The 26060-nt window shown below is 39.8% G+C and overlaps 1 protein-coding gene across 1 annotated transcript in view; it reads left to right on the top strand.

Moving 5' to 3' along the window:
* Window positions 1–26060, top strand: part of KIAA0319 (KIAA0319 ortholog) — a 103079-nt gene continuing 77019 nt past the window's right edge. The window contains exon 1 of the mRNA XM_012509038.2: window positions 1–425. The gene's annotated coding sequence lies outside the window, so the exon portion shown is untranslated. The remainder of the gene's footprint in view (window positions 426–26060) is intronic.

The raw sequence follows: 26060 nt of genomic DNA, 5'->3' as shown, positions 1-26060 counted from the left end.
CTGAATCACTGGCGCGCGCTTTCCCCGAGCCTGCAGAAGCTGCCGCGGGCGGTGGGCGGGGATCCCCCGGGGGTGCAAACTTGCTCCACCTGTGCTGCCCTCGGCGGGCCTGGCTGACCACGCGCAGAGCGGCTGCCGCGATAGCTGTCACTGCCGGAGGTGACAGCGCAGCAGTAGCTTCAGCCTGTCTTGGGCTTGGTCCAGATTCGCTCCTCTGGGGCTACGTCCCGGGGAAGAGAAAGCGAGGATTTTGCTGGGGTGGGGCTGTACCTCTAACAGCAGGTGCGCGCGCGAGGGTGTGAACGTGTGTGTGTGTGTGTAAGACCTGCGATGACGACGAGGAGGAACAAGTGGGACGGCGAGTGATGCTCAGGGCCAGCAGCACCGAATGGGGCGAGCTTCAGTGTCGCCAGCAGTGACCCCAGGTACAGTATCTACTTCCCAGCCCGCCTGGCCGAGAAATAGGAAAGAGGGCAGCCAGTAGGCAGGCCAATAGCCAGTAAAAGTAGAATCGAGACGCCCTGAGTTCAGAAGGTGAGTTTCTTAAGATTCCTCTGGGCATTCAGGAAAGGGCATTTTTTTTTATTGCTGCACTGATTGTTTACTAGTAGGGTGGAGTCGGGGAAATTTGAGTGTCTTCTCCCAACCTCGCGAATTGCATTTTTTTTAGAAGTAAGGAATCGTTTTCTTTAAACTTCATTCAGAACTATTTATGTGATTGTTCCTAATATTTGCTAAATGCAAATCTGTTCCTTACCATAACCTGAAGCTTAAAACCTTTCTCTTCTTCCCTTTGAATTCCCTCCAAGGAATGTCACAAATTAGGAGGATAAACCTGAAATTTTGAGAGTTATCATCTTAAGGTCATTTGTTAAATACAAGGAGGAAAAATATGATATACATACTCATGTACACTTTTATTGCTGGTTTGTTCATCAAAACATTTTTGTTTGTCGGTTAAATGTTAGTATTTTTTCCAGTGCTTGAATTGAAAAGTTGAATGATGTTTTTGATAGTAACAGAAAAAATAAATTGTAGACAATGTTCTCCCCGCACACAAGAATTTTGGAAGTAAATGTTGGTATTTATTTCTTTATTCCTGAAATACATGCTCACTTTCCAAATGCTTCAATTTGTTTATTATAAGACCACAATCGTGGAGACTACTAAAGTTATGCCAAATGTAAACTTTTATTCTGTGCTTTTTTTAGTATTATTTTTAATTCAGATGAAGAAAACTGGAGATGTCAGTTCAGTTATAGATGTAGGAGTCACAGAGAAAGGTGAATTCTTCTATAATTTGAAAAACGGAAATGTAAACATATTACCTAAGTACTCTCATTTATTTGTATTAACCATTTGTAATGCATTTGCATTTGTAATGCAAAATGCCGAGGCAAGAACTTAATTTTTGTTTCAAAATAATGAAAATAATTCAGCCAAAATCTTTATGAATTAAAAATAGCCAAAAGGGAGCTTTGGTAATGTATTAATGTAAAAGAATAGGTTTGCTGTTAAATTTTCTTGACTTTTTTTCCCCCTAGCCAACAGATAGGAAGCATTCTCTTTAAATAAATGCAGTACATCCTCACTTAACATTCTTGATAAATTCTTGGAAACTGTGAACGTTTAAGCACAAACGAGGTATTAGGAAACCAGTTTTACCATAGGCTAATTGATATAAACAAGAGTTAAGTTCCTACAGCGTAGTTCTAGTCATAAAAAAATCACCAAACTTCAAATAAAGACCACAACACTTCTAATATTAAACATAGAAATAAATGGGATCTATACATACAGTTAAGAAGGATTAGTAAAAACAAGATCATTATTTACCCAATTATTACAGTTCAAGGTCATGGGGTAGCCAGAGTCTCTCTGGTTCAGAGTGGGAACCCTCCCCTCTCCCCTGTCCAGGAAGCTATCCCATCACAGGGTGCGCTTTCACAGACACACCCACTCACTCAGCCGGGGACCATGTAGACATGTGCACAGCTTTGGGATATGAAGGAAACCAAAGCCCAGAGAAAACTCACGCAGACATGGGGAGAATGAGCAGACTCCACATAGACAGTGGCCCTGGCCAGGAATTTTTTTGTCATCGACGTTGAATGAAACTATGTTATTGAGGCACTGCTATATGTAGAGCCAGGTATGCCCGTTTCTGGAGCAGAGTGCTGCAGATTGCCAGGTCAGAGGGCATGGCTCTGCCACTTAGTGGCTGTGTCACATTTGGCAAATTCTCTAAACCCTCTAAGCCTCAGTTTCCTCACCTGTAAAATAGAGATAATACTGGGACCTACTTAACGAAATTCCTATAAGAATTAAATACAATAATATATTTAAGAGATCTTTGCTTACTGCCTGCCATGTTTTAATAGTAACGCTTCAATAAAAGTTGTTATTTTTGAGATGTGTTCTTTTTCAGGAAATATTTTTCATACCTTAAAAATAATTTGGTACTAAAAATAGATTTATTTTGACATGTCCAAAGCTTCTTCTGATATGATATCAAATCATTATAAAATGCATGAAGTTTTCCTTGCAGCACCTTTATAACAGCAACAATAATAAATAATCAAAATCATAAAATCATGTCAATTTAATATTCTGGTAATTTAATACCCCCAAGGAAGGAGCTTTGCTTTAGTAGGCTTAGAATAATTGGTAGGTTATTTTTCTATTTGTTTTTTAAAATTTTTTATAGATTTAGACGGTACAAGTGCAGTTTTGTCATGTGGATATATAGTGTAGTGTCAAAGTCTGGGCTTTTAGTGTACCCATTACCCGAATAGTATAGGTTATTTTTTTATTTGTCTTTAAAAATCTGTACCTTTAGACACTATTCATGTGAATTCAATAATGAGAAAATATTTTCTCATTTATTTGTATTAAACAATAAAAATGGTTGAGCCAGAATAACATCTGCATCATCATTTTGCAGGGTCTTTTAACAGTAGGTGTGTACGTTTTAAAGTAGAGCTTCTTAAATGACACCAGTAGGTAAAGATAATAGTGTTCAAGTTTTAGTTATTTTTCCTTCTAAATAATATTGTAGAATTATCCTGCCTGCCAACTTGCTGGTCATTCTTTTCCTTAAGTTCAAAAAGGCGAAGGAGGCTGGGCATGCGGTGGCTCACGCCTATAATCCCAGCACTTTGGGAGTCCGAGATGGATCACCTGAGGTCAGGAGTTCGAGACCAGCCTGGCCAGAATGGTGAAATCCCATCTCTACTAAAAATACAAAAATTAGCCAGGCATGGTGGCGGGTGCCTGTAATCCCAGTTGAGGCAGGAGAATCACTTGAACTCTGAGAGGCAGAGGTTGCGGTGAGCCCAGATTGCCCCACTGCACTCCAGCCTGGGCTACAGAGCGAGACTCTATTTAAAAAAAAAAAAAAAAGCAAAGGATTATAGTAAGCATCCATTTAATTTAAGCAATGTAGCTTGAATAAGAGGATAATTCAGGCCTAAAAATGAATTTTCGAAGTTGGGGTCATTCCATGCTATTAAGCATCAGAATATAAGCATGGAGGGTAAATTAACTCCAGCGTTGCCACCCATAACACCCATACATTTTAAGCATTACAGTTGATAGAATGTTTATTCATGCGATGATGGGGAAGTATGGGCTGTCCCTTCCCAGGATCACAATCCTGTTATTCTAAGTTGTGATTATGTCAGCATACCTTACCATCTTTTGTTTTCATCATTAAGATGAAGTACATGATGTGTAGCTGCACTGTCTTGTAATCAATATAACAGAGTTACGTTCAAAATTTTTTCAAAATAACTCTTTAAAATGTCTTTCTTTTCTTCTTTCTTTCTTTCTTTTTCTTTCTTTCTCTCTCTCTCCTTCCTTCTTTCCTTCCTTCCCTTTCTTTTTTCTTTCTCTTTCTTTCCTTCCTTCCTTTCCTTCTTTTCCTTCTTTCTCTCTCTTTCTCTTTCTTTCTTTCTTTTCCTTCCTTCCCTCCCTCCCTCCTTCCCTCCCTTCCCCCCTCCCTCCCTCCTTCTCTCCCTTTCCCCTTCCCCTTCCCCTCCCTTCTCCTTCCTTCCTTCCTTCCTTCCTTCCTTCCTTCCTTCCTTCCCTTCCCTTCCCTTCCCTTCCCTTCCCTTCTTTTCTTCTTTCTCTCTCCCTTCCCCTCCCCTCCCCTTCCCTCCCCTTCCCTCTCCTCCCCTTCTCTTTCTGACACGGTCTTGCTCTGTCACCCAGGCTGAAGTACAGTGCCACGATCTTGGCTCACTGCAGCCTCTGCCTCCTCCCACCTCAGCCTCCTGAGTAACTGAGACTACAGGCACATACCACCAAGCCCAACTAATTTTTATAGTTTTTATAGAGACAGGATCTTGCCATGTTGCCCCGACTGGTTTTGAACTCCTGGGCGCAAGTGATCTGCTCACCTCTGCCTCCCAAAGTGCTGGGATTACAGTCATGAGCCACCATACAAGGCCTAAGATGTCTCATTTTCAAGAAAACTGTTTTTCCCATCTCTCTGAGTATATTTGTATTTCTTAAGAGGCTGAAATATTTTGTTAATTTGGTGTCTTCAACCTCTTTGTCTTAAACATAGGTGCCAAATGTTCAAAATTTATTGTAGTATGGGAAAGGTCTTCCCATGCAGATATGTGTTTCTGAGCATGCTAACTAGGTTAACTAGTCTTCAATGTTTCCTATCCCCTGCTATACTACAACTGCTTTTCCCAAACCTAGAGACATTTCTGACTTCATTTTACTAGACTTCTTCCACCTGTTTGACCATTTTCACTTTCTGGAAACAGGTTCATCTTTTGGTTCGCAAGTGGTATCCTTTAATCTCCTTCTAGGGTTACCTTTCTAAAGCAGTTACATGAACACATTACTCTCCTGGTTATAAATTTTAAATGTTATGTCCATTGATGGATATGTGGATAAACAAAATGTGTTAAATATGCACAATAGAATGTTACTCAGCCTTAAAAAGGAAGGAAATTTTGATACATGCTGCAACATGGATGAACCTTGAAGACATTACGCTAAGTGAAATAAGCTGGACACAAACAACATTGTATGATCCTACTTACATGAAATATTCAGTATAGTCAAATTAGTAGAAACAAGAATAGGGGTTACCAGGAACTGGGAGTAGGTGGGAATGGGGTGTTATTGTTTAATGGGTACAGAGTTTGAGTTTGAGATGATAAAAAGTTGTGGAGATAGATAGTGATGATGGTTGCTGCTGAATTGTATATTTAAAAATGGTTAAAATGGGCCGGACGCAGTGGCTCATGCCTGTAATTCCAGCAGTTTGGGAGGCTGAGGTGGGCAGATGACTTGAGCCCAGGAGGTTGAGATCAGCCTGGGCAACATAGTGAAACCTTGTCTCTACAAAAAAATACAAAAATTAGCCAGGCTTGGTGGTACATGCCTGTCATCCCAGCTGTTCGGGAGGCTGAGGTGGGAGGATCATTTGAGCCCAGGAGGTTGAGGCTGCAGTGAACCATGATTGCACCACTGCACTCCAGCCTGGGCAACAGAACAAGACCCTGTCTCAAAAAAAAAAAAAAAAAAGGTTAAAATGGTAAATTTTATGTTATATATATTTTACCACAATGAAAAAATTTAAAAAATATATCTTCAATAGCCCCCACCACCTACTAAATAAAGTGCAGATCTCTTAATGTCACCTATATAGTTCTTTAACATTTCTTCTTGGTCTACCTTTTCATCTTCTTATCTCATCATAACCCACACCTATTCTACATTACACCCAGATGGAACCACTCAAAATATGCCAACTCTTCCAAGAGTCCATGCTTTTTATGTACAGTCAGTCCCCACAGACTACTAGATTGCATTCTGTTTTCAGCAAGTGGCTAATTTCTAAGGATAGAGCTTAAACATCATGTTTTTGAAGTCTTCCCTAATGCCTTCATCTCATCCCTCTTTCCCTGATGGCATTCTTGCTCACTGGGCATGCCTTTTAACATCACTTATCCTGTTCCTGGATAGTAGAAGCTTCTATAGAGAAGGGACTGTTTTATTTTTAACATGCATATTTACTTTAAAAAATTGAAAGTTAGTAATATTACACATTGTATGCATGTACCAAAATACCCTCAAAATATATACAACTATTATGTATCAATAAAAAAATTGCAGCCTTTCTCCCCACAAAAATCTAAAGTTAATAAATGTTTTTGTTCTCTAAAAGTATATGACCTTATTATACTTTAACTTCAGTTTCCCTCTCTGTCATCTTTCACTTTATTATTATTTGACATTTTAGTTTGAATGATAGTTTATTATTATTTACCAACATGCTAGCCAGTTTCTTGCTTACAAATGCTTCTTTCATCCTTGCTGTTCAGCATTTTTTTTTTTTTTTTTAAGATGGAGTCTCACTCTGTCACCCAGACTGGAGTGAAATGGTGTGGTCTCGGCTCACTGCAACTCCGCCTTCCGGGTTTAAGCGATTCTCCTGCCTCAGCCTCCCGAGTAGTTGGGACTATAGGCACGTGCCACCACACCTGGCTAATTTTTGTAATTTTAGTAGAAACGGGGCTTCACTATGTCGGCCAGGCTGGTTTGAAACTCCTGACCTCGTAATCTGCCCACCTTGGCCTCCCAAAGTGTTAGGATTACAGGCGTGAGCCACTGCATCCAGCCAGCTTTTCTTATAATAACTCTTTTTTTTAAAGTTTCATCCAGCCCCAAATGTCATATAGTAACTCTTTTAGTGAGAATATATGCATAGTAAACTCAGTCTTTATCTTAAAAGAACCTTTATTTTATTATTACTCTTGAGTACTAACAGTGAGTATAAAGTTCCAGGTTGGCAGTTTTTGTTCCTCTATACTTTCTAGATTTTATTTCCATTATTTCCTAGCATCTATTCTTACCAATGAAAATATTGCTGTCAGTCTGATGATTGTTCCTTTTAAGATCATCTGTCTTTTGTCTCTGGCTCCTTACAGGATCTACTGTTTGTCTTTGTTGTTCTGCAGTTTGATTTCAGTGAATATAGGAATAGATTTACTTTAATCCAGCTCAGAACTTCTTGTACTCTCTGGATATAAGGATTTTTTTTTCTTTCATCAATTCTAGAAAATTGTTTGCCATTACCTCTTTACATATTTTTTCCCTCTAGCTTTATGAAGGTATAATTGACAAATAAAAATTGGCTGTATTTACCAGGAAGGATGTGATGTTTTGATATTTGTGTACATTGTGAAATGACTACCACAAACCAGGTAATGAACCTATCCATCACCTCATTTATTTATTTATTGACTGTTTCTTTGTTTGTTTGTGTTTGATAGGAATATTTAAGATCTACTCTCAACAAATTTCAAGTATACAGTACAGGATTGTTAACTATAATTACCATGCTGTACATTAGATCCCTAGTATATATTCATCTTACAACTGACCCCTTCACATCTTGCCTCTTTCTAATTCTTTTTTTTTTTTTTTTTTTTGAGATGGAGTCTGGCACTGTCGCCCAGGCTGGAGTGCAGTGGCGCAATCTCGGCTCACTGCAAGCTCTGCCTCCCAGGTTCACGCCATTCTCCTGCCTCAGCCTTCCGAGTAGCTGGGACTACAGGTACCCGCTACCATGCCCAGTTAATTTTTTGTATTTTTAGTAGACACGGGTTTTCACCATGTTAGCCAGGGTGGTCTCGATCTCCTGACCTTGTGATCTGCCCACCTTGGCCTCCCAAAGTGTTGGGATTATAGGTGTGAGCCACTGCGCCCAGCTGCCTCTTTCTAATTCTTTTTAATATTTCCTTTTGAAGCCATCAGGAGATGTCTGTTGGACCATTTATTACTTTACAACTCTTATTTGTTTGCATTTTCCAATTTTTTATTTCCTTGAATTGCATTTTGGGTTATTTGCACAGATATAGCTCCCATTTCAGATCACTGGATTTTAAAATTCAATAGCTTTATTTCTAATCACACAACTTTTGATACAGATATTTTAAACTATACCCTTAAAAAATCTTGCTATCTTGTTATTTTATTATGATTTTTGTCTCCTCTCCCTACTTTAGTCTCTTTTACCACTTCAAACATACTTATTTTTTACTGTCTCTTTGATACTCTTTTACTTTCAGTTCTTGCTTCTGTTTGTTTCATCTGCCACCTCTCCTTTGTATTGGTTTGCTCCCTAGTATGTATTACATATTTTAAAGGTGACTTGTCTTCAGTGGGAGTTGCTTTTCTGGTGGAGTTCTATGTGCGCTGTGTTGGGAAGTATACCTCTAGACAGATTTTGCAATGCTTCTACCTAGGGCTCAGCCAGTTTTTTCATTAGTTTCTTCAGCTGTGCTCCCACATTATGAAGGTAGACTTTGGATTCTACCAAGCAGACCTGGGGTTCTGATTTCCCTTGAGAGATTTTTTTTTTTTTTTTTTTAACTCAAGGATCTGCATAAATGGCAAGCATCCTTCCTTTCTCAGCTGATAGGCGGGATCCTTCTTGGACCAATTCTTCAAGGCTCTTACCTTCATCAGTTGAACTCAGTCCCACTCTTCTGCCCCTGGGTCCTAAGGCCATATGAGGGCACTTCAGAAAATTCATAGAAAATGGAAATAAAAAACATTACTAATATAAACTTTATTTCTCAGCATAAGCTCCATCAAGTTCAAGACACTTTTGTAACTGATGATAACAGCCACTTAGTCCATCCCCAAAGAACTGAGGCTCCTAGAAATTTACCACACCAATGCAGTTGTTTTTACATTACTAAAGAAAAATGAGTGCCCTTTAAAGATTACTTAAGACTAAGAAACAAAAAGAAGACAGAGGGAACCACATCAGGACTGTAAGGTGGATGCCTAATGACTTACCATTGAAACTCTTGAAAAATTGCCCTTGTTTTATGAGAGGAATGAGCAGAGCTCTCGGGTGAAGCTTTTCCAGGCATTTTTCTGCTAAAGCTTTGGCTAACTTTCTCAAAACACCCTCATAGTAAGCAGATGTTATCTTTGGTCTTCCAGAAGGTCAACAGGAAAAGTGCCTTGAGCATCTCAAAAAACTATTGCCATGACCTTTGCTTTTGACCACTCTGCTTTTGCTTTGACTGGACCACTGCCACCTCTTGGTAGCCATTGCTTTGATTGTGCTTCCTCTTCAGGACCATACTGGTAAAACCATGTTTCATCTTCTGTTACAAAGCTTTGAAGAAATGCTTCAGGAAGTTGATCCTACTTGTTTAAAATTTCCATTGAAAGCTCTGCTTTTGTCTGCAGCTTATCTGGGCAGTCTGGTTTTGATACCCATGGAGTAGACAGTTTGCTCAACTTTAATTTTTCTGTTAGAATTGTGTAAGCTGAACCAGTTGAAATGTCTGTGGTATCAGCTATTGTTTCTGCTGTTTATTATCTGTTCTCTTCAACTAGGGCATGATCAGAATAATAATCTCTGAGAAAAAAAAAAGAAAAAAAATTTTAAAAAGGAAAATAAATAAGAGCATAAACAAGATGAACTTTTCCCTTGCAGATTGATGTGGATGATCTGCGGCTGTGGGCTGCTTCTTCAACATCATCTCATCCATTTTTAAAACGAGTTATCCATTTGTAAACTGTTTATTTCTTTGGGTCATTGTCCTCATACAGTTTTTTGTAAAGTATCAGTGATTTTACTATTCTTCTACTCAAGCTTCATCATAAATTTGATGTTTGTTCTGCTTCAATTTTCACAGAATTCATGTTGCTGTAATAGGGGCTGTTTTAAAACTGATGTCTTATTCTTCTTAGTGCCTCAAACTAGATCCTGTTCAGACAAGTTATAACAAGCTAGTACAAGTTTATTTGGTGCAAAAAAATTGAAATCTCTTCATAGTTTTTTCATAATTTGCATTTTCCATGAACTTTTTGAAGACCCCTTGTATATCCTGTTCCAAAGTGGCCATTGAAAGCCCAGCACTTGCTGCTATGGCCCATGTTCAGATCCTAAAATCCTGTGGGAAGCCCACAATGTCATCTGTTGATATCTGTTTTGGCTTTGGTTTTTCTTGGATCTCTGACACCTAGAGATTCCCTTTCTTTGGGGTTTAGGTATGTATTCAAAATGTTTTGTGGTTGCATGTATATATGTTCCATTTATCCTGGAAATGGAAGCTGTAAGTTAATACTCCACAGGTTGTTAAAGCAAAATCCCCATAAAGAGGCATATCTTGGCAATCTTTCTTCCATTTGTTTTCAGTCTCTCATTGACATGCCTCTGGTTTCTTTTAGCCCTTATTTACATGATTCATTAGTCATTCTAGGCTGCAGTGGTGTTTGTTAGTCTTTCATAGTATTTCATAATGTCAGAAGATGCCTACCCACTTGCCTGTTGCATTAGTTTGCTATTGCTGTGGAACAACTTTCCATAAACTTAGTTGCTCAAAACACCCATTTATTAGCATTTATTTGGGTCTCACTAGAGCCAAATCAAGTTGTCAGTTGAATGCAGTCTCCTCTGGAGGCTCTGGGGAGGAATCTGTGTCCAGGCTCATTTTGGTTGTTGGCAGAATCCAGTTCCTTGGGGCTGTAGGACTGATGTCCCCATTTATTGCTGAATATCTGCTGGGGGTTACTCTCAGTGCCTGTAAGCTGCTTTTGGGTTCTTTCCACATGGCCCCCTCCATCTTCAAAGCCAGGAATGGAAGATTTCTCTCATATTGGATATCTTCTTTCTGACCTCTCCTTCTATTATCAGCTAGAGAAAACACTTTGCTTTTAAAGGGTTCTGTGAAAGGAAAACAAAAACTCAGGACAGAAATTCACTGTGCTGATTTAAAAAAAAAAAAAATTAAGCCAAAAGCTGAGTCCTGCAAGAAACTGCCTTTCCTGGCTGAGCACGGTGGCTCATGTCTGTAATCCCAGCACTTTGGGAGGCCAAGGCGGGTGGATCACCTAAGGTCAGGAGCTCGAGACCAGCCTGGCCAACATGGTGAAACCCCATCTCTACTAAAAATACAAAAATTACTCAGGTATCGTGGCGCGCGCCTGTAATCCCAGCTACTCAGGAGGCTGAGGCGGGAGACCCTTTGCTTGAACCCAGGAGGTGGAGGTTGCAGTGAGCTGAGATCACACCATTGCACTCTAGCCTGGGCAACAATAGCAAAACTCCATTTCAAAAAAAAAAAAAGAACGAAAGAAAAGAAACTGCCTTTCCTTTGTTCCTAAGCAGATAGCTACAGATAAAAAGTTAAATACCTCCACAGGCAGCTGCTCTAAGCTCACCTTATCTTATGTAGAGTGCTGATTTGCAAAGCTTGAGAGAAATACATAATTGACTGTTCCCCTACATGTTTCTTTTCCCTTGGAACATGTGGATTACCATATCCTCCCTCTTTCCCCGCTAGCCAGCTTTTCCCCTTTAAATATTGAAGCTCTCAAAATCATCTTTGGAGAAAGGCACAGACCACAGACTATTTCTGTGATTTTGTGCTTTTTTCTTCCAGGCATGTCCTTAACCTTGGCAAAATAAACTTTTAAATTGATTGAGACCTGTATTAGATACCTTTTGGTTTACAGCTCATATGACTGGTTAGGACTATTTGGACAATCTCCCTATCTTTAAGCCAACTGTTTAGTAACCTTAATTATATCTGCAAAATCCCTTTTGCTATCTACTATAATGTAATCACGGGACTAACACTGTCAGAATCGTGGGGCCATTTTGGAATTCTTCCTATTATATCAGCTGATATTTACTGTTTGCTTCTTGACTATTTCCCATGAAAATATGCACTTTGAGCCACATTAAAACTTCTATTTTAATATTCATTATGATGCTTTTTCTCTGGTTTTGATAGGTCTGGAAATATTATGCTACTTGTACATCTTTTTGTCACCCGTTATGGGTCAAACTTTTCTCTAGTACATAGAATACATGACAGAAAAAGAGACTACAGTAGATTAAATAAGACATGTTGTAGAACTCACTTGAATCAAGGTAGTGTGTGTTTCAGGATGTGCTTGTATTTTATTCTGCCTGGCCATGTGTTTGTTGAAAGGAGGCTCCATGTGTTAGTCTGCCAGGCTGGTGGAAGTTCTGTCAAACCTGCTTTATTCATCTCTGTATTCCTTTTTTTTTTTTTTTTTTTTTTTTTTTTTTTTTTTTTTGAGACAGAGTCTCGCTCTGTCACCCAGCCTGGAGTGCAGTGGCGCGATCTCGGTTCACTGCAAGCTCTGCCTCTTGGGTTCATGCCATTCTCCTGCCTCAGCCTCCTGAGTAGCTGGGACTACAGGCACCCGCCAACACGCCCGGCTAATTTTTTTTTGTATTTTTAGTAGAGACGGGGTTTCACCATGTTAGCCAGGATGGTCTCGATCTCCTGACCTCGTGATCCGCCCGCCTCGGCCTCCCAAAGTGCTGGGATTACAGGCGTGAGCCACCGTGCCCAGCCTCATCTCTGTATTCCTAACATTTAGCGCTTTCATTCCTTCATGACAGGTGTTAAATAAGTGCTTTTTGGAGAATGCTACTTTTTACTCTGTGGAACTTGACTATTTTTTTGTGTTTATTTATCTTGCCTTTGATAATATCTAATTCCTTAATTGATCCAAAATAATTTTGTTCCTGTGTTTGAAACTAATATTGTATTTCCCTTCTTCTCCCTCTTTTTTCTTTACTATTCACATTAATTATTTTGTCTTTTGAACATCCACGTAAATTTTCTTTCTAGTGGTAGTATACAGTTGTCATGACAGCATTTGTTAAGTAGTAATTCTCATCCTGTAGTTTTATTATTCCTAGTTTGTTGTAGAATAAGTCCAAATAAAAAGTCATTTGGGGTTTTACATTTTCGAAGATTTTTTTGATCTAATAATTTTTTGTTCTAATAAGTATTAAATCAATCATTACCTTTTCTTCTCATTTCCCAAATATCCTTTCATATTTTTGCCGGTTTACGTTTTCAAATAAATTTCATTAAGTATTTTAAAGCATTCTGTTGATTTTTTTTTTTTTTCTTGAGATGGAGTCTTGCTCTGTTGCCCAGGCTGGAGTGCAGTGGCGCAATCTTGGCTCACTGCAAGCTCCGCCTCCCGGGTTCACACCATTCTCCTGCCTCAGCCTCCCGAGTAGCTGGGACTACAGGCACCCGCCACCAAGCCCGGCTAATTTTTTGTATTTTTAGTAGAGATGGGGTTTCACCGTGGTCTCAATCTCCTGACCTCGTGATCCGCCCGCCTCAGCCTCCCAAAGTGCTGGGATTACAAGCATGAGCCACCGCGCCTGGCCATTCTGTTGAATTTTAATTCATTCTTCTATTTTTTTTTTAATATAGCGATAGCATCTCATTATGTTGGCCAGGCTGGTCCCAAACTCCTGCCCTCAAGTGATCCTCATGCCTTGGCCTCTCAAAGTGCTGGGATTACAGGCATGAGCCCCTGAGCCTGGCCCTTAATTCACTCTTTGTTTCTATGTTAACCTAACATATTGTTATCTTTAATATGTATTGTCCTCCCAAGTTGAATGAGGTTTCACGTTCCCTTTATTCATATGTTTAATTATCTTTCCCAATACAGTTTTATGATTATGTTTAAAAAGAGCTTCTCTGTCATGCCATAAGTCCTCTTGCATATTGGGAATGCTTTTGGTTCTGCCTGGGAATGGGATCTCCCTGATTAGTGCACCTTCTACCTGTATATTTGTCTGCATATACAGAGATACTGTTGCTTCTGAGAACTTTGCTAACCCTTCACCAGCCTCGCAGTGTTACTGCAATGCTGATTTTTTTTTTATTAGTTTGATGAGTTTGAGTATGAAAAAAATCCTGTATTATCTTTCCAGCAGCTCCCCAATAATCTGATTCCTAGGAAGTTGAAAAAGGAGTGTTTGGAATATCTTCCTTGCCTGTGTTTTCTCCCAGCTGGTCCCTAGCCCTCCCTTTAGAGCCCCACAAAGTCTGCTTCCTCCCCATTCCTCAAGAATGCCCTTCTTGTGTTTAAAAACCAATGCTGGATTATGTTTCCCTTAATTCTACTTGATCTCCTAATAGGGAGTCATTTTATCCCGCAATTGTAAAGCATTATCTCTGTTGCCAGTAAATTTATCAGTAATCCTCTGTGTTGATTGGCACAGGTTTATCCACTTTCAGTGGAGAAAGTCAGAGCATAGACTAATAGTATGAAAAACGGCCAGAGTTTTACTTTGTTGACTTGGCATCTAGTTGCATGTGCTGTCTTATTTCCTTCACTCTTATCTCCTTCTTTTGTTGATGAGGATTTTGCAGCTTGAGAGCGTTTTGTAGGTGCAGGAGCAGCTAGGCAAGTCACCTCTGCAGGTTACTTTTAGAACTGCTTTCTTTCCTGTACCATTCCCCAGGCCCAGGCAGTAAGGAGTGGAGAAGTGTGCCTCATGAATGATTTATCAACTGCTTTGGCGAGAGAAAGTGCTGAAATTAAGAAGGACCAGACTCACTTTCCTCTTTTATATTCCTTACTCATTGATACTTAGAAGATTGTTTTGGAGGAACTGGAAACTTAACTTCTGAATGGTGAGCGACAGAGCTTTAACCATTTCAACTAGAATATTCTATATACCTGTTGGAGATAACAATATTTGTCTTACCTCTGGTGGTATTGGGATGCTCAACTAATACGATATATGTAAAATTGCCTCGTGATACAAAGAACTGTTATAAATGACTATTATTTTGATAATGGTGATGATGAATATTATAAACCACTTATTTCCTGGTTATTAATAGGATGGATTGTTAATTGACAATATTCTACCTTCTTTCCATCTTGCTCCTCTTCCTTCATAGGGAAAAAGCAAACAATTATTTACTTAATGCCTGAAAGTTAAATTCTAAAGGAAAACTTTTTTACTAGCTCATCATAGGTCTGCTGATAAGAATTGAAAGATTGGACAATCTCAGGTTTATGAACAGTTGCCTTATACTAAAGGTTAGTAATCACCAGCTGTCTTCAGAATTTGGCACAAAGAGGATTTACTTTCACTCACACACAGTGTATCTAGGCTGTGGGCCTGGAGAGGGCAGAGCCCTGGCTGGGTGGGCTGCACAGTCATTGGCAGGGGTGTCTGCACTTTCCCTAGCCTTCCTTGGGGCATGTTTTCTAAAGGTGATAATTTACTTACTATAGCACAAGGCAAAGCACCTACTTAGATAGCAGTGGTGACCCCATTAGATAAGAATTGAATTTAGGGAGAAATAAAAGTGCTGAGCCATTTGAAAACTAAGTTGTTTCCATAACTAGGGGGACTATTTAAAGCCACGTGGTGTACACTCAAGGTTTCACCTTCTAAAATTGTTTTTCCTAATGTAGGGACAGTGTTTCCAGGAGTAGAAAACTGTGGTGTTATGTTTTAATACAAGGGCTATAAGACAGTGCATTAATCTAAGACTGTGGAAAAGATGGTAAAATTTACCATCTTTACCATCTTTGGTAAATATGCAATTGGTGCATATTTGTTTCTTACCATTTCTTTCTCCCAACGTATACTCCTTCACTACATGCCACCTACTGGTCCTTTGAATTGTTCTCTTATCTGTTTTATCAAGTTGCCCCTCCCAATGAGTGGGAAATCCCCTCATTCCTTTCCAGCGCTGTTTCTGTGACTCCTGGAGAGGTGCTCAGGAGGTAGACCCATGGCCCGCATTCACCACTGAAGCTGAAGGCTGCCTTAGCAAAGACAGGTTTTGCTGAAGTAGTGGCTGATACGGCAAGGAAAGAGGAATCATAAAAGAAGAGAACTTCCCTAGCTGCCCCACCGGCTAAATTGAACTAGGAATATGTTATAGCTGCGTCTTTTGTGAGTTCACTGGCTCTAAAAAGCAGGGCTTTGCCAACTTAGTTTCCTCACTCAGTAAACCATAAATGAGACAACCTATAAATACAGCTCATTCTTAACAGCTTGTAGGACAATGCTATGCAGACAATCCGTTTGGATCTCTGAAAGAGGCCCTCTTTGGGCTGTTTCCATTCCCTTCAGATACAAAAGCTGCAACTTGCCCTTTTCTGAGCCTGCGGAAGCATTTCACTCCAGCATTATTTATAAACATCCCAACTTGGAGACAAAGAAATGATGAAGTAAATTGTAATAATCAACTGAATGGAGTGTTGCAAACAAATTATAAAAAATATAACAATGAAGGATAATTTTGTGATAAAATATTGAATGAAAGTAACAATTATACAACTCTAAGATGATAGCTGTGCTAAAATATATATATGTGTACAATTGAATAAATGGAATGAGAACCTAAAAGAAGAAAAGCAGCCATTTGTTGGCATGATTTGTTTATAATTCTTTTCTAGGAATGTGCAATGTATAATGACTAATTTTTTAATGTAATTTTTTTCTTTTTTCTTTCTTTCTTTTTTTTTTTTTCTTTTTTTTGAGACAGAGTCTTGCTCTGTCACCCAGGCTGGAGTGCAGTGGTGTGATCTCAGCTCACTGCAACCTCTGCCTCCCGGGTTCAAGCAATTCTCCTGCTTCAGCCTCCTAAGTACCCGGGATTACAGGCGCATGCCACCATGCCCGGCTAATTTTTGTATTTTTAATAGAGAAAGGGTTTTACCATGTTGGCCAGACTGGCCTCGAACTCCTGACCTTAAGTGATCTGCCCGCCTCAGCCTCCCAAAGTGCTGGGATTACAGGTGTGAGCCACCGCGCCCAGCAATTTTTTTAATGTAAGTTTTTGTCACACAATTTTTATTTTTATTTTTATTTTTTTTAGACAGAGTCTCACTCTGTTACCCAGGCTACAGTGCAGTGGTGCAATCTCTTCTCACGGCAACCTCCACCTCCCAGGTTCAAGCAATTCTCTTGCCTCAGCCTCCCGAGTAGCTGGGATCACAGGCATGCGCCACCATGCCTGGCTAATTTTTGTATTTTTAGTAGAGATGGGGTTTCGGCATGTTGGCCAGACTGGTCTTGACCTCAGGTGATCCTCCCACCTCAGCCTCCTAAAGTACTGGGATTATAGGTGTGAGCCACCGCACCCAGCCTTGTCATGCTATTTAAAGAAGGATTTATTTCATTCACTCAGCCTCCATTCAGGCAGTGTGCTAGAGCCCAGGCAGACAGATGCAGCCAATAAAAGAACATTTCTCCTGGGGTGTACCTCTCCAAGGTTCTGTAACATATAATTTTGAAAATCACACTAATCTCCTTCATTAAAAATTTTATCTCAGATATAAAGCAGCAGCCATGGGGACAGCAACATTTCAGTCACAAGGTTTGTTTCATAGCACATTTTGTCTTTTTATTTAAAAAAAAAAGTAGCAGCCATGAGAAAGCCTCACCATTCCACACCCATCACTTTTGGCTGCACAGTTCCTTATGCTGGGATGGGTGTTTCATGTATTCTGAGTTTTCTTTCTTTCTTTCTTTCTTTTTTTTGAGAGGGAGTCTGGCTCTGTCGCCCAGGCTGGGATGCAGTGGCGCGATCTCAGCTCACTGCAAGCTCGGCCTCCCAGGTTCACACCATTCTTCTGCCTCAGCCTCCTGAGTAGCTGGGACTACAGGCACCCGCCACCACACCCGGCTAACTTTTTGTGTTTTTAGTAGAGATGGGGTTTCACCGTGTGAGCCAAGATGGTCTCGATCTCCTGACCTCATGATCCACCCACCTCGGCCTCCCAAAGTGCTGGGATTACAGGCATGAGCCACCGTGCCCAGCTGTCATTGATTCTATCATTGGCTGACTTCCTTTGGGCAGAGATGAAAGAAAACCCCTAGTGTCTAAAGGCTGGAGTTGTTATTTTGTCTCACTATAAGGTAGATGGCGTTTTTCACCTTAAACTTAGAAAATGCTCTCTGCTCTAGGTACTTCATGCAGTCGCTAATGGGACAAGACAGGCAAATTTCAGGAAGCTTTTCTTTTGAAAAGTACAAACAATGGTGTTATGGGTTGCGTGGTGTCCCCCAAAAAGATACGTTCAGTCCTAACCCCCAATACCTGTGAATGTGACCTTATGTAAAAATAAGGTTTTTGCAGATGGTATCAAGAAGAGGTTATGAGAGGGCCCTTTATCCACTGTGACTGGTGCCCTTATAAGAGGAAAATTTTGACCCAGAGGCACACAAGGAGAGTTCCATGTGACAACAGAGGGACAGATTGGAGTGATGCAGCTGCAAGCAAAGGAACACCAAGGATTGATGGCCACCATTAGAAGCTAGGAAGGGACACATAAGGATTCTGATCAGACTCTCAGAAGGATATTGCCGAGCTGATGTGTTGATTTCCAACTTCCAGCTTCCAGAACTGTGGGAGACTACAATACATTTCTGTTGTTTTCGGGTGCTTAGTTTGTTGTACTTTGTTACAGTAGCCGTAGGAAACTAATTCAGATGGTAAATGCAAGGGTTGTATTAAAAAGAAAAGAAAAGAAAAAAGCACTGCAGTGAGAACCTGATGGGGGAATGGAAATGGACAGGTGTTCTAGACCTGGTCAGGTCTTTTAAAAACCCACAGGGCAGTTGCACTTTAAAACTTAGAAGTGTGTCTCAAGAATTCTTACAGAATCAAATGTGACATATTAAAATAAAAACACTTTAAAGAGAACTTACAGGCTAGAAAACAGAAAAACGTAAGGTTCCTTAGAAAAATTATTGAACTGAAAGCAAAAAAATTTTTAAAAAGGTGGGAAAATTGTATTACCTGGCATTTCTAACCAGTATTTATTCTAAAACAAGATCTATAAAAGCAACAGCCCACAAATTTACTTATTTAGGAAGTTTAGATTTTTAAAAATACGGTGATTTAGGAAGCTAAATGCCATTATAGGATGTTTTTATTGCCCATGTTCTCTAATCATTAGGACATGCTTTCCAGCACTACGTGTGCTTGAAATAATATATAGCCTGGAAGCAATGAAGAATAATGTTTAACTTTTCATTAGCACAATTACTCAGTTCATTTTGCCCTAGAATAAGCAGTATTTGGAAGGAGGCTCCTACATTCAGGACATGTCTTCAACATTCTTCTGATGAACATTTATGCTGTTATTTGTGTAATTTAGTAATTTTTGAATAGTGAATATAAATGATGCACACAAATATTCCTCTTCTAGATTGTCTTCTGTGTGTTAATTAACAGTTCATTAGATAATTATCTGTACTTTTAAGACCATAATGTTAGTCCCTGAACTGAAACCAGCAAGAAGATTGCTGGAAGTCCTGGCCTCTTTTTCCATTTACGGAGTAGGGAAGGTTACTTTGGTACTTGAGGTAAATTCCAGTTTTCAGGCTACACATCTTGATCATTTCTTCATTCTGCTAGGGCCACAGCTCATGACCTAGGTAGGCCCTTGCTGTGAATTCCTCACTATATCATTTGTTCCCTAATTCTGACCTCTGTTTATCAGACCATAATCATGTCTTTCAGAAGAAAACAAGGAAGGGAGAGAGGGAAGGAGGAAAGGAGGGAAGGAGGGAGGGAAAAAAGAAGGAAAGAAGGAAGGGAGGGAGGGAAAGTGCTCACTAAAATCTAACCACCTTCCCTCCCAATTCATTCTTTCCATGGCTATGACTGAGCACTAAGTCCTCAGCAGAAATTTTGACCAGGAGGTCACCAGGAGGTAGCACATTACCACCTGTTGACAGTGGTCTCTAATCGTAACATCATCCCCAGCACATTTCTCCACTGTACACGTAAGGATGTTTTGGGAGAGCCTGCCAGCCCATAATTCTTTTTTTTGTTTGTTTTTTGAGACGGAGTCTCGCTCTGTCGCCCAGACTTGGAGTGCAGTGGCGCGATCTTGGCTCACTGCAAGCTCCGCCTCCCGGGTTCACGCCATTCTCCTGCCTCAGCCTCTCCGAGTAGCTGGGACTGACTACAGGCGCCCGCCACCACGCCCAGCTAATTTTTTTGTATTTTTTAGTAGAGACGGGGTTTCACCGTGGTCTCGATCTCCTGACCTTGTGATTCGCCTGCCTCGGCCTCCCAAAGTGCTGGGATTACAAGCGTGAGCCACCGCGCCCGGCTGCAGCCCATAATTCTTAACGGCATTCTGTTGATCTAACAACATGGGAACAATAGCCATCTAAAAAGTACATGAAGTCCCCTTTTGTTACTAAGATATATTACGTGTTATCATTATGGAAAATATAGAAAAGTAGAAAGAAAAACAATTGAGTTCTGCTGGCCTGCCCTGCTTTTTGTAAGACTACACTTATGAATTGGTCGCTACTGCCTTTGTGAAGTGCTCATGAATTATCTGTTCAATAACTCACTCTAGAATATTGCTGGAGTTTGGCACCTAGGTCTCAATTTGCCATTTCCCTAAATAACCTTATTACCTTCCTGCAAATTGGAACTTTTGTTCCAGAAGCCACCTAGCTTCTGGAAATTCTCTTTTTCATCATTATTCTGCACAGTTTACCAAAACTAATTGCACAATAAAACCTCAAAATTCCTTGGGTATCTTGGGACAATTTATGTGGACCTTCCACTGGAATGGAAACTCCCAAAGGGAGCCTTTTTATTCACTGCTATATCCTCAGAAACGAATAGTGCTCTGCAAATGTAGGTGTTCAATACGTTTCCTTTAAAAAATATTAGCTTGAGATATATTTCCCGTATCAGAAAATTTACCTATTCAGGCAAAGTATAAAATTCAGTAGCTCTTAGTATATTCACAGTTATCCAACCATCAATTTCAAAACAGTTTCACCACTTTTTTTTTTTTTTTTGAGAGAGCATCTTGCTCTGTTGCCCAGGCTGGAGTGCAGTGGCACGATCTCTGCTCACTGCAACCTTCACCTTCCAGGTTCAAGCAATTCTCATGCGTCAGCCTCCTGAGTAGCTGGGATTATGGGTGTGTGCCACCACGCTCAGCTAATTTTTGTATTTTTAGTAGAGACAGGATTTTGCTATGTTGACCAGGCTGGTCTCAAAATCCTGCTCTCAAGTAATTCTCTCATCTCGACCTCCCAAAGTTGTGAGATGACAGGCACGAGGCCACCAAGCCCGGCCCCATTTTCACCACTTCTAAAAAATCCTCGGATGCTTAAACAGTCTGTCACATGTCATTCCTTCCCACCACTGGCAGCCACTGATTTGCCTTCTATCTCTATGGATTTGTGTATTCTGGACATTTCATGTAAATGGAATGATACAAAATGTGGTCCTTGTGTCTGATTTCTTTCACTTAGCATAATGGTGTCAAGGTTTATCCATGATGTAGTAGATATGCCATTCCTTTTTTATTGCCAAATAATATTCCACCAGATAGATATATAATACCATGATATGTTTATCCATTTTAAGCTGATGGGCATTTGGGTTATTTCCATTCATTTAGGTTGTCTTTACTTCTTTCAATAATGTTTTACAGTCTCCACTTTACAAGACTTATACTTCTTTTTTTTTTTTTTAAGATGGAGTTTCGTTCTTGTTGCCCAGGCTGGAGTGCAATGGAGCAATCCCAGCTCACTACAACCTACGCCTCCCAGGTTCAAGCAATTCTCCTGCCTCAGCCTCCTGAGTAGCTGGGATTACAGGCATGAGCCACCACGCCCGGCTAATTTTGTATTTTTAGTAGAGATGGGGTTTCTCCATGTTGGTCAGGCTGGCCTTGAACTCCTAGCCTCAGGTGATCCACCCACCCCGGCCTCCCAAAGTGCTGGGATTACAGGCGTGAGCCACTGCGCCCAGCCGATTTATACTTCTTCTGTTAAATTTTTTCCTAAGTATTTATTCTTTGTGATGCTGTTAGTGTGTTAGTATATAGAATTCTTAATTTTATTTTCAGCTCATTCATCCCTAGTGTGTAGAAATACAATTGACTTTAGTATATTGTTTTTATATTATCCTTGCTGAAATCTAATCATATTTTTGTGGACTCCTTAGGATTTTCTATATACAAGATCATGTTATCTGTGAATAGACATAGTTTTACACATTCCTTTCCAATCTGGATGCTTTTATTTGCTTTCTTTCCGAATTGGCCTGGCTAGAACCTCCAGTACAATGTTGGATAGAGGTGGTGAGAGCAAAATCCTTGTCTTCGTCCTGATCTTAGGGGCAAAGCTTTCAGGCTTTCACCATTATATATGATGTTAGTTATGGATTTCCATAGACCCTGTTTATCAAGTTGTATCAATAAATATTTGAGAATGAATACATATATATATTTAAATATATTCTTTATAATGTTTGATTTTTGGGTCTTGTTAATAAATCCATCCCTAATCAGTGGTTAGAAAGATATTTCTGCTACATTTTCTTTTAATAGTTTTAAAGCTTTGCATTTCACATTTAGGCCTTTAATTCATGTAAATTTATACTGTATATAGTATGAAGTTGGGATTCTAATTTTGTCATTTATCTGAAAAGCAATTTTCCTAACACCATTTTCATTCTTATTCTATTTGGTAGACAATTTTATAGAAATGAAAAATAAAACAGAAGTTATGGGGTACTGTATTGTACAATTTTTTATTTATTATTTCTGTGTTTTAGAGAGGGGAGCTCATTCTGTTGCCCAGGCTGGCATGCAGTGGTGCAATTATAGCTCACTGTAGCCTTGAACTCCTGGACTCAAGCCATCCTCTTCCCTCAGCCTCCTGAGTAGGTGGGATTACAGGCTGAAGAGCCTAACCATATTGTACAACTCTTAAGGCTGGGCAGAAATTTTGAATAGGACAGGATCATGTGGCACCCCACTCCAGGTTCCATTGTTCAGCCCACATCACATTGCATGTAGAAGGAAATATGGGAGTCAGGGCTTCACGTCCAACTTCCAAATCTCACTTGAATGCATTTCATTGGCAGAACCTAAATAACATTCAGATCCTTAGGTACATGGACATTGAGAAATGTAACTTTCACCTTTCCATCCCCTGCCCTAGAGGGGATGAGGGTAGGGGCTATATGAAGCTGTGCAGATGAATTCTGAGTGTCAAGGTCCCAGCACAAGGTTCTTCCAATTATCTTCTAATAGATAATTTTCTATTTTTTCCTCAATGTTTTCCTTCTTCTGCATTACACTTAGCTGCTATTGTTTCTTATATATCATGTATTTCATCATTCTTTCTTGGATTCACTTTTCATTTTGCTGGAATACCTCCTCCAAAAAAATTTTTATTTGTATGCAGGTGATAATATTCTGAGTTTTCAAATGTTCAAAAATATGTTGATTTTGTTTACATGTGTGATAGATAGTTTGTGCAATAAAGAAATTCAAGGCCTGGCATGGCGGCTCACAACTGTAATCCCAAACTTTGGGAGGCCAAGGTAGATGGTCATTGGGGCCCAGAAATTCTAGACCAGCCTGAGCAACATGATGAAACCCTGTCTCTACAAAAAAAAAAAAAAAAAAAAAAAAAAATTAGCTAGGTGTGGTGGTGTACACCTGTTGTCCCAGTTACTCAGGAGGCTGAGGTGGAAGGATTGCTTGAACCCAGGAGGCAGAGGATGCAGTGAGCCAAGATTGCACCACTGCACTCCAGCCTGGGTAATAGAGTGAGACCTTGTCTAAAAAAAAAAAAGAAAACAAAGAAATTCAAAATTATTTTTCTTTAGAATTTAAAGATGTATTATATTTTATATATTAAAGTTTTTATTTTTAATTTTTATGGCTATTTTGTGGATACATAATCATTGTATATATTTATGGGGTACATGTGATGTTTTGATACAAGCATACAATGTATAATGATCAATTTGGATAACTGGGATATCCATCACCTCTCACCTCAAATATTTATAATTTCTTTATGTTGGGAACATTCCAGATCTTTTCTTTTAGCTATTTTGAAATACACAATAAATTATTGTTAACTATAGTCACCCTACTTTGCTATCAAACACTAGAACTTATTCCTTCTAACTGTATTTTGTATCCATTCACCAATCCTCTTCATCCCCCTTAGAATTTTGAATTCCTCCATTGCCCTCATTGTTCCACTATTGCCTATGAGAAATATGATATTGCTCTGTGATTCTGGTTCTTTTGAAGGTAACCTATTTTTTTTTCTCTTTGGAAGATTTTAGGGTATGTCCTTAAGAACTTTTGGAGTTCTTAACTTTTATCAAGATGTCTCGGCCACATATCCTGCTTGCCTGCTTGTACTATGTAGGCCCTTTTAATTTGAAGACTGGTTTTCTTCATTTAAGGGAAATTTTGTTCTATTATTTCTTCACTTCTTCCCCTCTATTGTCTCTATTCTTTCTTCCTAGAATGCCTCTTAGCTAGATGGTGAAAATTCTGGACTCTCCCCTATGCCTTCTAACATTGCCCCATATTTTCTTTTCCTTTGTCTTTGTGTGTGTGCGCGTGTATGTGTGTGTTTGTGTTCATGTGTCCTCACATCTACCTTTCAGATCTGTAACTTGCCTTCAGCCACGTAGAACAGGTGTTCTGGAGCCAGATAGCTTGACTTTGAATTCTGACTCAGCTAATTTTTAGCTGTCTGAGCAAGTGACTTAATCTCTCTCTCTCTCTCTTTTTTTTTTTTTTTAAAATGAGACCGAGCCTCACTCTGTTGCCCAGGCTAGAGTGCAGTGGCACAATTTCTGTTCACTGCAACCTCCACCTCCCAGGTTCAAGCAATTTTTCTGCCTCAGCCTCCCGAGTAGTTGGGATTACAGGCACCTGCCACCATGTCCGGCTAATTTTTGTATTTTTAGCAGAGACAGGGTTTCGTTGGCCAGGCTGATCGAACTCCTGATCTCAAGTGATCCTCTTGCCTCGGCCTCCCAGAGTGCTAAAATTACAGGTGTGAACCACCGCACCCAGCCATTAATCTCTTTAACTGTGTTTCCTCACCTGTGAGATGGGGAAATAATAGTACCTGCCTCCCTGGGTTACTTTGATTATTAGGTATGTTAGGATGTTTAAAATGTGAAGAACAGAGCCTGGGCCTAACACGTAGGAGGTACTTAATGTATATTAGGTGCTAGCATTATCAACAATTATTCTACTTGTTCATTGAGGTTTTAATTTTAACAATCCTATTTTGAATTTCCAATAATTTTTCTTATTCTCTGATTTTTCCCCCTCATTTGTAGCAGCCTATTTTTGTTTTATGGAGGCAATATCCTTTCAAATTTTTCCAAAGATATTAATTACTATTTTAATTATTGATATTAATTGTGGTTTAAGGTTTTCTTTGTTCCTTTAATCTTCTATTTGTTTATCATAGCCTTTCTCTTTCATGTTCTTTTTTTTTTTTTTAATTTCTCAAATGTCTAGCAGTCCTTGGTTGCCTATTCCTTTTGATCTGTGAGGGGCTCCACTGCTCAGTATACTTGGCTGCTTTCTCGCGTAGCTGTCCACTCATTGATTCATGTGAGGCTTGCTGTGGCATTTGAGTGCATGAGGGGGAGGTGTCTGGTCAGGTTTCCCTCTAGTTTGTATGGGTGAGCACTCCCTAGGCAGCCACTGGAAGGAGAGCTCTGCCCTAGAGGTGTGGTGCTTTGGAATAAAGTAGATTTCATTCCAGGGCAGAGCTGTGCGTCCGCAGACTCTGTTGACTCTCCTTTTCTCTCAGGCCCAGTGCTGCCACCAGGGCCCCATGGAGGTAGATCTCCGTCTCTTGAGAGAGCAGTTCTCTGGCTTTAGCTTGAGATTTGTTTTTCGTTTGGTGATCACCCCAACGATTGTGCCTTGGCCGGTTCTGTCTCTTTGCATCCATTGGCTCAGGGCTTGGAGCTTCTCCAGTGCTGTCACCAAAAGTGCCGTTCTTCCTTTTTCTAGGAAATGAGTTTCCTCTCTTCCTTTCCAGTCAGTGCCATGCCATCTGCTTTCTATCTTCCAGGAATTCTTTGAAATGATTGGTCTATTAACGATGTCCATTCTTATTTTCTAGTGTTGCTATGGTTTATTTTCTTTTGTCTGTTCTTATGTCCTGTTTGCCTCCCCTCACCGTTTTTCCCCCCAGTGAGACTATGCACAGGAAAGAGGAGAGCTGGATGTGCATCTATCTGCCATATTGAACTAAGTTTTCTTTTTTATTCTGAGTTTTCCAAGATTTTCTTAATGATGCCAATTTCCTCCCAGATAGATTAATATGAATGTATTTTTTGTGTGGGCTGTGTCTCTGGATGTCCCCTGGAATAATGGTGGTTCTTGTTTCCATGATCTGCCTCTTTAGAGAGCCC

Source organism: Nomascus leucogenys, chromosome 8 (genome assembly GCF_006542625.1).
Source record: "Nomascus leucogenys isolate Asia chromosome 8, Asia_NLE_v1, whole genome shotgun sequence".
Taxonomy (NCBI): Eukaryota; Metazoa; Chordata; class Mammalia; order Primates; family Hylobatidae; genus Nomascus; species Nomascus leucogenys.
Note: the sequence above shows the minus strand (reverse complement) of the source record. Positions and strands in the feature narration are given on the sequence as shown.